This window comes from Bos javanicus, chromosome 22, assembly GCF_032452875.1.
Source record: "Bos javanicus breed banteng chromosome 22, ARS-OSU_banteng_1.0, whole genome shotgun sequence".
Classification (NCBI taxonomy): domain Eukaryota; kingdom Metazoa; phylum Chordata; class Mammalia; order Artiodactyla; family Bovidae; genus Bos; species Bos javanicus.
In genome coordinates this window covers 16,186,727-16,199,577 of record NC_083889.1, presented here as the reverse complement: position 1 = coordinate 16,199,577, position 12,851 = coordinate 16,186,727, and positions in this window count along the sequence as shown.

Here is a 12,851-nt window from a genome sequence, read left to right as displayed (position 1 = left end):
TTGGACACGACTCAGTGACTTCACTCTCACTTTTCACTTTGATGCATTGGAGAAGGAAATGACAACCCACTCCAGTGTTCTTGCCTGGATAATCCCAAGGACGGGGGAGGCTGGTGGATTGCCGTCTATGGGGTCGCAGAGAGTCGGACACGACTGAAGCGACTTAGCAGCAGTAGCAGCAGCTGGATTCAACTTTCTTTGTTTGTCAGCCACTCACCTTGGCTCCAGCTTGCAGACTCTGACTGACCTACTGCATCAGCCTACTGGATGTTACTCGTGCTTCCATCCTTGTGCTTTTTCAGTCAGCTTCCACCTGCCACCAGGCCATGCCCTTCCATTGAAAGGGTATCTTGGCATTTCCCACCTTGGCCTTTATTGAACCTCCTTTTCTCAAAGACTGAAACTAACAAAGTGTGTTATTTGCTCTTTCATGTATGGCCCCTGAATATTTGATTTTTGTCTCTCACTGCCACTGTGGGGGAGAAGATGTGCTTCATTGGAAATCTATGCACAGGAGTTACCTTTCTGCATTACCTGACTCTAATTCTGTTGGAGCTGTTTTACAACTGTGTAAGTTGTAAGTGAGTGGTAGCAGTGCAAAATGGTGGTCTGTGGAAACACAAATTCTCTCCTACTGAAGTTCAATCGACTTTTGCACTCCCTGTGAAAGAAGATGGTTTTGCCTCCATTTATTTCAATATTTCTGGTCTATAAATGTGTCTATTCTTTGGTCTTGTCCTTTAAGCAGATGGTTATAAAATCTGCCTGATATGAGAAACAAAATCTTTAACATGTTCATTTTTATATCTATATGATTTTGAAACTGAGTCATAATTTTGAAACTGAGCAGGACTCAGAGAGTTTGGGTCTTCTGAGCATGAACTGCCAATACTCCTTGTTTGGTGCCTTGCAGATAATTACTGTGCCTTCCTTCACAACTGGTGATAGTAAATTGGCTTTCTTGTGCTGCGGGCAAAAGGACTCAAGTTCAGTTGGGTAAGAATTTTATCTTTTTGGGGGATGAAGGGTGGCTGTTTGTTAACACCACACATACCCTTGCCTGCATTTACCTCACGTTGGGCTACTGCTGGAGTTCCCTAGACTCCATGTGATCCAGCATGCTGATAGAAATAGAGTAGGGCAGTGACACAGATAATTTTAGAAATCCCACTAGGGGATTATGTATAGAGAATTAACTTTGGGAGACCATTATACATTAATGATTGCTCAAGAAAGGAATCAGAATATCATGAAACAAAACAGGCCTGCTTAACAGTGTACCCATGTAATAAAAGCACAAGATATCCTCCAGGTCATTAGGTAAAAAAATGAGACCTGTATGCCTCATGCTGGCCGAGGTCAGCAAGATAATGATCCTTAAGACAAGGACCTCTGCACACCAAGTACAGGACATAGGGCAAAGATGACATTCCAAAGTAGAAGACCTCAAACGCTAATCTGAGATGATTTAACCACTTCTCTGCTGATTTGAATAGCACTATGACATTCCTGGTTTAACCATATAGGGTCAATAACCTGCCATGAAGGAGAAACTAATGATATAAGCCTACTCTCTACTCAAAAAATGAGGAGGAAGGTGGTCTTCTCCTCCCCACTTTTCCATTGACTACAAAAATGAAGCCCTCTTTGTTCTCAGGGAAGAGCTATCTTGCCTGCCCTCTTATATCCTTCACAAGCATCCTATACTAATAAATCCACTTTTTACTTACTACTTTGTCCCTCAATGAATTCCTTCTGTGCTGAGACACAAAGAACCTGAGCTTCATTAATTCCTGAGAAAAGTTGTTCAATACCTGTGCTGGTTCAATATATGCTGGTCCTGGAAATTCTTTTGCTTGTCTGCTTGATGAAGTACAAATTTCCCTTCAAGATTCAATAAGGATCACCCCTCAAGGATGCTTCCCAGCTACCTTTCTCCTTATACTTGGAGAAGTGAGATGTTCCTGCCTGTCAACACATCATTTTCAACTGTTTACTGGTATAGTAAGTCCCCTACATACAAACCTTCAAGTTGTGAACTTTCAAAGGTAAGACTACATGTTTGCCTGTCCATTTACGTAGTAAGTTAGTTCACATGTCTGGTGTACATTGTCATGTGTGTGCATTCTGTACAGGTGGTTGTGTTTTGGGGTACTTTACAGTATAGCACTGTTTTTTGTGTTTGTTTTTTATGTATTTGTGTGAAAAGTATAAACCTGTAGAGTGCTATGTACTAATCAGCTACATACAGTACTATGTAGCTGATTGTGTTAGTTGGGTGCCTAGGCTAACTTTGTTGGACTTATAAACAAACTGGGCTTATGAATATGCTCTCAGAATGGAACTCATTCATATGTAGGGGACTTACTGTATGTTCCCCTCAGGGCAGGTACTTTCTTTTTTTAAAATTAATTTTGGAGTATAGTTAATTTAAAATGTTGTGTTTCTGCTGTACAAGGCAAAGTAAATCAGCTATATATACATTGGCATGTATCCACTCTTGTTTAGATTCTTTTCCAGGTATCTTCTTTTATCTTTGCATGTTGGTTTGTTTAATCTTTGTATGTTAAAAGAGGAGATTGATGATGTTGAACACAATGTATATTATGCATTAAAAAATAGTAGGTTTGGTTTAGAGTACTGTGGCAGTTTGGATGAGTGAAATATCCTTAGGAGCTTCTAGAAAATAGAGCTTGGGTAAAGGAGGTGTAAAGAACCTAGAATTTTTTTTTTTTTTCCTGCTTGGAAATATCCCCAGTAAAAGGAAAACCAGTTGAAGAATAGCAGAATTTAGAAAAAGTAATTTTAGGGATTTCAGGCTACATGCTTATTCCAAGTTCACTTTGTGCACCAGTTTCCTTATCTGTGAAATGAAATAAGAGCACATCCTGAAGGAAACCAGAATCTGTCATCCCAAAATATGTCTCTTTGACATAAACATTTTTTGGAGCTGAAGGCAATTAAACAGCAGGAAATGCAGGGAAAACTCTCTACCCTCCCCCATTTCTACCTAGAGGCAAGATATAAATTCTCCTTTACTGGAGATGACTCTCAACTCTCTGCAGCTGAGAAATGGTACTAGAGGAATCTGCAAATAAAATTTCCTCGAGTAGTGTCTTCCCATATATTTACCTTCCTGCAGTTTGCCACTCCTAGAAACCTAAAGATACTTTCCCTTGTCCTGTAATTTCTGTGTGGGTTTATTGTTCCTTGTTGAAGATGCTAGAGAAGGTGAGTTCTAAAGAGTTCTCATGAGAATGAAAGTTGCTAATATTTGTAAAGCGCTTAGAACAATGCCTAGCAGATTGTAAACACTAAGATTTGTTAAATAAAAACCTCTATATTGAAAGATAAATCCTATATAATTCTAATATTTACTATCTTAAAAATAAACATTGCTACCACGATCTTAGTAAAATAAAGATAAAAATTCAAGAATCCAGCTTCCTTGGTCTGAATAAAAACAGATGGTCTTAAACTCGGCTATAGGCCCAGGAATTTAAAGACGTATGCTCATAACTGTTGAAATGCATGAAAGAGAAATGGGAAGAGCTTAGTAGCATAGGAAATTGCAAAATCAAGCTCACTGAATGTTCTGCATAAAAAAAAATTATAATCTTTATTACAGGTTTTAAATTCCTCATACCAAACCGCTTTTATGGAAAACTTAAGGAGATTAGGTATGTTTATACAAGTTTTCTTCTGTCCTCTTCTGTGAAATGATTATCATAATCCTACTATTGTGCTTTGCAGTATCTGGAAAGGGCAGGCACAGTTGTTTACCAGAGAACTCAATTTTCCTGGTGGCAGATCTCACATACTTGGTAGTTCAGAAGATTGAGCAGAATGTTTACCCCACATTTACCCTTACCTATTGAGCCACATCTCGGTCGATAGACTCAGCCCTTTGTGGGTACCTGGGGGGCTCTTCTCTTCTAGTTCTTTTGTGGAATCTGGAGTCGCAAAACATACCTCGGAGGACCCTTAGGACAGTGGAGTACAGTTTATTATGCCAGCGGATCCAAGGGAAATCAGTTCCCAACAAGAACCCTGATGTTTCTGAGAGGCCCAGTTTTATACCCCCCCTACTACATGACTGGTTACATGTTAGCAACATCTTTGTTGTATATGATTGAGTTTTACAACAAGTAGATGCTAGGAGAATACACAATTAAGGTTAAAGGTGGAGAACAATGATTATACATCAAGGGGGAATGTCTCCATGGTTAATCTAACGGGCAGCCTGACCTCAACTACAATCTCCGTTTGTCATCTGTAAGGAGGGAAGTTTCCAGGAGACCTGGTTTTCACTAGCAATGGTTTCCTCACTCTTGGGCAGGGTTCAGGCCCAGTTCACATCCTGTCTTTAAGATGGATGACAGGCTTCAAGATGGAGTCTCTCCTGCTTTCCTCACACTGGCTCCAACAGTTCCCTCCCCACTTTTTATTTTCTACACTTTCCCCCTTGTCTCTGAATCCTGATGGACACTACTGCTTAGCCCTTGAAGTCAACTTTGGGGTCACTGCTTCACCCATGTCCTTTGTGCATGGCAAGCCCTACGTTTATGCTGGAAAGATGACAGCAAAGTTACATTTCTGTATTCTCCAACTAAAGTTGTAGATGACTTATGCACAGGACTGGCTACACAATTTGTGGGGCTCAGTACAAAATGAAAATGTACTTTTTGGAGACCTTCTGATGAAGATAAAGGATTTTGAGACACAGCAGAGCATTAAACCAAGTGTGGGGCCCTGTGTAACCACACAGATTGTGTGCCCATGAAGCTGGCCCTATAGAAACATGGTCTAACCCTTTAAATGTTAAAAAAAAAAAAAAGTCAATGAACCTATTATACCTCTAGGGAGAAAAAAAAAAAAAATCAAAGATTTCAAAATTGGCCTGTGGTCCCAAATATTTTGCTTCTAATATTAGAGTCCAGACTTGGAAACTCAATTAACTTTTTAAAAAATTTTACTACTCCTAAGGATTATCACTATTAATATTCTGGTGTATTCTTTCTCAATCTTTTTTTCATATATATGGATATCCATTCATGTATTAACTTTGAAAAACAAATTATCCCTATCATATATAGTTTTGTATCCTGCTTTTTCATTCTTGTCCTAAGTATTTTATTTCATTAATATTCTGTATATGTCTTTGAACACATTTCTGATTTTGTCCAAAACATACATTTCAAGAAACAAAAAAAAAAACCAAAAAACAAAGTTTGTTGTTTATAGACTGCTGGGACTTGACCCTGGCAGTGGCAGTTCTAAGTACATATTCTAGTTGCTAGGCTTACAAGGCCTGTTGTAAATACTTGCTTGTCCCATGTTTCTCTCTTAGAAGGAAAGAGCTATGATGCTGTCTTAATCACCACACCTGCACAGGGCTGGGCTCAAGTTAATTGTGTCAAATCAAACAAGGGATTAATCAGCTCATTTCCTTACATACATTGATAGATAGAAAGAGGAGTTGAGTTAGGCATCAGAGATCTTACAGATTTCTTAGACAATGTAGAGATGATATAATGCATTATGACAAATAAGAGTAGCTAAATAATTAATATAGACATACAGATAATAGTACAGGTATTTAGCAAAAAAAAAAATAAATAAATAAAAGCATCAGTTCTTCGGCGTTCAGCCTTCTTGAGTGTGAAAGATTTCCGTCTACCTCCCACTGGCTACCCCTAACAGTAAGGGAGACTTGGAAATTAAAAAAAAAAATTTTTTTTTAATTAATTTATTTTAATTGGAGGCTAATTACTTTACAATATTGTAGTGGTTCTTGCCATACATTGACATGAATCAGCCATGGGTGTACATGTGTTCCCCATCCTGACCCTCCCCATCCCATCCCTCAGGGTCATCCCAGTGCACCAGCCCTGAGCACCCTGTCTCATGCATTGAACCTGTACTGGCAATCTGTTTCACATATGGTAATATACATGTTTTAATGCTATTCTCCCAAATCATCCTACCCTCACCTTCTCCCAGAGAGTCCAAAAGTCTGTTCTTTACATCTGTGTCTCTTTTTCTGTCTCACATATAGGGTCATCATTACCATCTTTCTAAATTCCATATATATGCATTAATATACTTATTGGTGTTTTTCTTTCTGACTTACTTCACTCTGTATAATAGGCTCCAGTTTCATCTACCTCATTAGAACTGATTCAAATGCATTCTTTTTAATAGCTGAGTAATGTTCCATTGTGTATATGTACCATAGCTTTCTTATCCATTCGTCTGCCGACGGACATCTAGGTTGCTTCCATGTCCTAGCTATTGTAAACAGTGCTGTGATGAACACTGGGGTACATGTGTCTCTTTCAATTCGAAACTCGATTAACTTTTTATCCACTAGGGGGCCCCAGATACAGAGCATCCAAGGATGAGGCACCATTCTTTTATCTGGCTTCAGGAACTCTCTGCTCTTTAACCTAAGAGCCTTTGATTGTGTCATTGAATCAGATAAAGTCTATTACTCAATGTAATAAGTTCAAAATGAAGAACCATGGGAATTTGTCAGCAGAACAGGACCTCAGAAATCATCCAGTCTAACCTCTTCATTTTACTACTGTGAGGTACAAGAAGCTAAGTAATTTAATAGTGCTGTAAATCAGTCATTTCCTAAGTGTTTCCTCTGTTTGCTGCTGAGTCGCCCACACTTCCAAGTAGCTGTTCTTCAGGAGACAATCACCTCTGGTGTGAGAGAGAGTGAAGCAAGCACAAATTTGTTCTCCTGCTTCTGCGTGTGGCTGCACACCTGTCTAAGGATGTCTGTGGTGCATATGCCCATGTTCTAGCATCTCTGTAAAGGATCTTGTATTTATGCCTCTCTAATTTTCCAGTTGAATTAGCACCAGCATTGTTGTCTGTTATATCCTTGGTGGAGGAGGGAGTTCCCTTTTCACTTTCCATTGTGGGAAAACCTCAAAGAGGAGGGGGCTATGCCTGTATTATGGTGTCAAGATCAAGTCTGCCAAGGGTTAGAGTGGGTGGTTGTCTAAATGGTTTCATTTGAAGTGTGAGAGGGAACATTTCCTCCTATTTAGTCTTTTTACCCACTCAAAAGAACGTGTTATGTTTGTATATACACTGATGACTGTATCTCCAGCCCAGTGTCCTGCTTTGTAGTCCCTTGTCCACGCCTTGGATCCAAATGGCTGGGATAAACAGTTCCTTGAAGACTTGGACTCATTTAGCAGAGAGCAGTCACCAAGAGTTTTGCTTTCCCGCTTCAGGGATTCCTCCAGTACCCCAAGCAGACATCTGGCTTCATCCAGGGAGTGGGCAGCTAGCTAGTGCAGTATTGTTAGCATGCCTGGAGAAACCCTCAACCAGCAGGGGTAGGGAGCTAGTGGATAAATCCTCCTGCCTCCTGCCTTTCAGATAGACAATCCTGGAGGCTTTGGTATATTTTCTTACGCATCTCTGAAGATTTGAGCCCTCATTGCTCATGCCAGCAATCTTAATATCATGCTTTTTTTTTAGATTAATTTTTGTTGGCGTATAGTTGACTTACAATGTTGTGTTAGTGTCTGATGTATAGCAAAGTGAATCAATTATACATATACATGTATCCACTCTGTTTCAGATTATTTTCCCAAATAGGTCATTACAGAGTATTGAGTAGTGTTTCTTGTGCTCTACAGTAGATTCTTATTCGTTATCTATTTTATGTATAGTAGTGGGTAGCATCGGAGAAGGCAATGGCACCCCACTCCAGTACTCTTGCCTGGAAAATCCCATGGGTGGAGCAGCCTAGTAGGCTGAAGTCCATGGGGTAGCTAAGAGTCAGACATGACTAAGCGACTTCACTTTCACGCACTGGAGAAGGAAATGGCAACCCACTCCAGTGTTCTTGCCTGGAGAATCCCAGGGACGGCAGAGCCTGGTGGGCTGCCGTCTATGGGGTCATACAGGGTCAGGCATGACTGAAGCGACTTAGCAGCAGTAGCAGTAGCAGTGGGTAGCATACCTTTTTATTGGTCTCACTGTCCCTATCCTTACCACTGGCCCCTCTAAGTGACTTACACATTGGTGCTTGCCTTGGTCTCTGTCCCAGCTGAGATGGTATCTGTTTGACATTTTAAATTCCCATGCCCCAAATATGACTGTTGATTTCCCCATTTCTCCCATAGCTTCATCAGCTCAGCTCAGTAAACAATAACTCTATAATTCTAGTTACTTAGATTCATTCTGGAATCCTCTCTCTCACTAGCCCACATCTCTGCTCCCATTCAATCATCAGTAAACTTGGCCTGTTTTCCTTATAAACATCCCAAATGTCCTCATTTCTTATCTCCACCACTTACGTCCATTAGCCAGGCTACCATCTTTCTTATCAAACTACTCATTCCTCTATTTCTAATTTTGTCCCTCTATTCTTCACCTGATAGTCACGTTGATTTAGTAAAATCCAAGTTGTCTCTGTCGCTGAACCATCCAGTGGGTACCCACCCTATTTAAAATAAAATCTCAAGGCCTTCTGAAGTTTCACAGGCTCTACATAATGATGTCTCTGGCATCCCTTCACCCTAATTAGATCACACTCTTCTTCCTTGTGGAGCTTTAACCCAGTAGTCTTCTCATTATCACTTGAATATGCTAAGTGTGTTCTCTTCTTGGGGCTTTTGCATTTGCTCCTCCCCTGTCTAGAATGTCTCTTCTCATCAGAATCTATTAGTATATGCTCCATGCCCTGACTTCCCTCAGGTCTTTGCTGAAATGTTCCTGTAGAAAGAGACTCTCCCTGACCAAGCCAAAGAAAAAACAAATCTGGACTTAGCAAGGGGAAACTTCTGTTCAAAAGGATTATTGCAAGGCGAGGGGAAAGACAACTGCAGGGGAAAAAACACTTTGACCATAAGATTTACAAGTGCCTCCAGAGTTAGGCAAAAATTTTTTTTTTTTTTTAAGTTTATTTTTTAAGATTGAAGTATAGCAAGGCAAAGGCTCATAGTTTTGCCAAAAGAACGCACTGATTATAGCAGACACCCTCTTCCAAAAACACAAGAGAAGACTCTACACATGGACATTACCAGATGGTCAACACCAAAATCAGATTGATTATATTCTTTCCAGCCAAAGATGGAGAAGCTCTATACAGTCAGCAAAAACAAGAACAGGAGCTGTCTGTGGCTCAGATCATGAACTCCTTATTGCCAAATTCAGTCTTAAATTGAAGAAAGTAGGGGAAACCAATAGACTGTGGCTCAGATCATGAACTCCTTATTGCCAAATTCAGATTTAAATTGAAGAAAGTAGGGAAAACCAACAGACCATTCAGCTATGAAGTGAAGTTGCTCAGTCATGTCCGACTCTTTGCGACCCCACGGACTGTAGCCTACCAGGCTTCTCAGTCCATGGGATTTTTCAGGCAAGAGTACTGGAGTGGGTTGCCATTTCCTTCTCCAGGGAATCTTCCCGACCCAGGGATAGAACCTGGGTCTCCCGCATTGGAGGCAGATGCTTTACCCACTGAGCCACCAGGGAATCCCATTCAGGTATGACCTAAATCAAATCCCTTAAGATTATACAGTGGAAGTGGGAAATAGATTTAAGGGACTAGATCTGATAGAGTACCTGATGAACTATGGACAGAGGTTCGTGACATTGTACAGAGGACAGGGATCAAGATCATCCCCAAGAAAAAGAAATGTAGAAAAGCAAAATGGCTTTCTGAGGAGGCCTTACAAATGGCTGTGAAAAGAAGAGAAGCCAAAGAGAAGCAAAGGAGAGAAGGAAAGATAAACCCATTTGAATGCAGAGTTCCAAAGAATAGCATGGAGAGATAAGAAAGCCTTCCTCAGCCATCAGTGCAAAGAAATAGAGGAAAACAATAGAATGGGAAAAACTAGAGATCGCTTCAAGAAAATTAGAGATACCAAGGGAACATTTCATGCAAAGATGGGCTCAATAAAGGACAGAAACGGTATGGACCTAACAGAAGCAGAAGATATTAAGAGGAGATGGCAAGAATACACAGAAGAACTATACAAAAAAGATCTTCACAACCCAGATAATCATGATGGTGTGATCACTCATCTAGAGCCAGACATCCTGGAATGTGAAGTCAAGTGGACTTCAGGAAGCATCACTATGAACAAAGCTAGTGGAGATGATGGAATTCCAGTTGAGCTATTTCAAATCCTAAAAGATGATGCTGTGAAAGTGCTGCACTGAATATGCCAGCAAATTTGGAAAACTCAGTAGTGGCCACAGGACTAGAAAAGGTCAGTTTTCATTCCAATCCCAAAGAAAGGCAATGCCAAAGAATGCTCAAACTATCACACAATTGCACTCATCTCACACGCTAGTAAAGTGATGCTTAAAATTCTCCAAGCCAGGCTTCAGCAATACGTGAACCGTGAACTTCCTGATGTTCAAGTTGGTTTTAGAAAAGGCAAAGGAACCAGAGATCAAATTGCCGACATCCACTGGATCATCAAAAAAGCAAGAGAATTCCAGAAAAACATCTATTTCTGCTTTATTGACTATGCCAAAGCCTTTGACTGTGTGGATCACAATAAACTGTGGAAAATTCTGAAAGAGATGGGAATACCAGACCACCTTACTTGCATCCTGAGAAATCTGTTTGCAGGTCAGGAAGCAAGAGTTAGAACTGGATATGGAACAACCAACTGGTTCCAAATAGGAAAAGGAGTACATCAAGGCTGTATATTGTCACCCTGCTTATTTAACTTATATGCAGAGTATATCATGAGAAACGCTGGGCTGGAAGAAGCACAAGCTGGAATCAAGATTGCCAGGAGAAATATCAATAACCTTAGATATGCAGATGACACCACCCTTATGGCAGAAAATGAAGAAGAATTAAAGAGCCTCTTGATGAAAGTGAAAGAGGAGAGTGAAAAAGTTGGTTTAAAGCTCAACATTCAGAAAATGAAGATCATGGCATCCGGTCCATCACTTCATGGGAAATAGATGAGCAAACAGTGGAAACAGTGGCAGACCTTATTTTTTTGGGTTCCAAAATCACTGCAGATTTATGCAGTGACTGCAGTTATGAAATTAAAAGATGCTTAGTCCTTGGAAGGAAAGTTATGACCAACCTAGACAGCATATTAAAAAGCAGAGACATTACTTTGCCAACAAAGGTCCATCTAGTCAAGGCTATGGTTTATCCAGTAGTTATGTATGGATGTGAGAGTTGGACTGTGAAGAAAGCTGAGCGCTGAAGAATTGATGTTTTTGAACTGTGGTGTTGGAGAAGACTCTTAAGAGTCCCTTGGACTGCAAGGAGATGCAACCAGTCCATCCTAAAGGAAATCAGTCCTGGGTGTTCATTGGAAGGACTGATGTTGAAGCTGAAGCTCCAATACTTTGGCCACCTGATGCAAATAACTGACTCATTTGAAAAGACCCTGATGCTGGGAAAGATTGAGGGCAGGAGGAGAAGGGGACGACAGAGGATGAGATGGTTGGATGGCATCACTGACTCAATGGACATGAGTTTGGGTAAACACCCAGAGTTGGTGATGGACAGGGAGGCCTGGTGTGCTGCAGTTCATGGGGTCACAAAGGGTCAGACAGGTCTGAGCGACTGAACTGAACTGAACCGAATAGTTGATATACTGTAATTTGAACATACATAATATTTATTGGATATTTTCTTTATGTCAAGTATTGTCCTAAGTGGTTTATATCCACTACATCATTTAATTCTATGAGATAGTTAATAGTATTGTTATTTCTGTCAACTACAAATTGGCACTTACGAAGAGCAATGCCAATGACTGAACAACAAAGGCATTTGCCCTCTGCCTCTATTGAGACTGAACCGTGTGCTGCTATAACTGTTGACCTTCAACAACTCCTGAGGGAGTTCAGGGTGGAATGAGCACTCTATGTTCCAGGGAATCTTGGTGGGACAGGTCTTTACATATTTGGATGTTTTTAGGAACAGATTTTATGATCTCAATCCTTGTATCTCCTCATATCTAGAGAAGCAGTAAATCCCTTCATGGTGACATCAGATCCTCATGACTAACAAAAAACCTTTTGTAAAATGAGTACTTAATGGTATTGAACTCCCCTTTCACCTAAACCTTATATATTGACCTTCCCCCACTGCCACTTTGGAGCAGTCTGTCAGAGCTATCTGAGATGCTGCCTTCCAAGGTGCAATCCTCATTTTGCCCCAAATAAAACTTGCACCTCTCAAGTTGTGCATCATTTTTAGTCGACATCTCCTTTTCACAGATGAGAAAATAATACTAAAAGCCAATGAATGCCAAAATACAGTGAACATCAAAGGGAGAGGAAACCACAGTATGTACAATGTATATGCACAGTACCATTATTTATATACACAGTTCAAAAATGCATTATCTGAATCACCAAAAATATTTAATATGGGCAGATGCTATGCAGTATATTTAAATATTTCAATCTAAATGACCTCTCATTCAATATTTAAAGGAGTATTCAGTTTTTCTAAAAAATGCTCTTGTCTCAAAAATATACTTCTGGCCACATGTAACTCATGAACATTTGAAAGGTAAGGTGTACAACTGAGAAAATGAACTTTTAATTTTATTTATTTTAATTATAGTTTACTATTTTTTTTTATTGAAGTATAATTGGTTTACAATGTTATGTCAGTTTTAGGTGAACAGCAAAGTGATTCAGTTATATATTTATCTATATATTCTTTTTCAGGTTCTTTTCCATTATAGATTATTACAAAATATTGAGTATAGTTCCCTGTGCTATGTATTATGACATTGTTGATTATCTAATTTATATATATTAGTGTGCATATGTTTATCCCAAACTCCTAATTTACCCCTCCTCTCTTTCCCCTTTGGTAACCA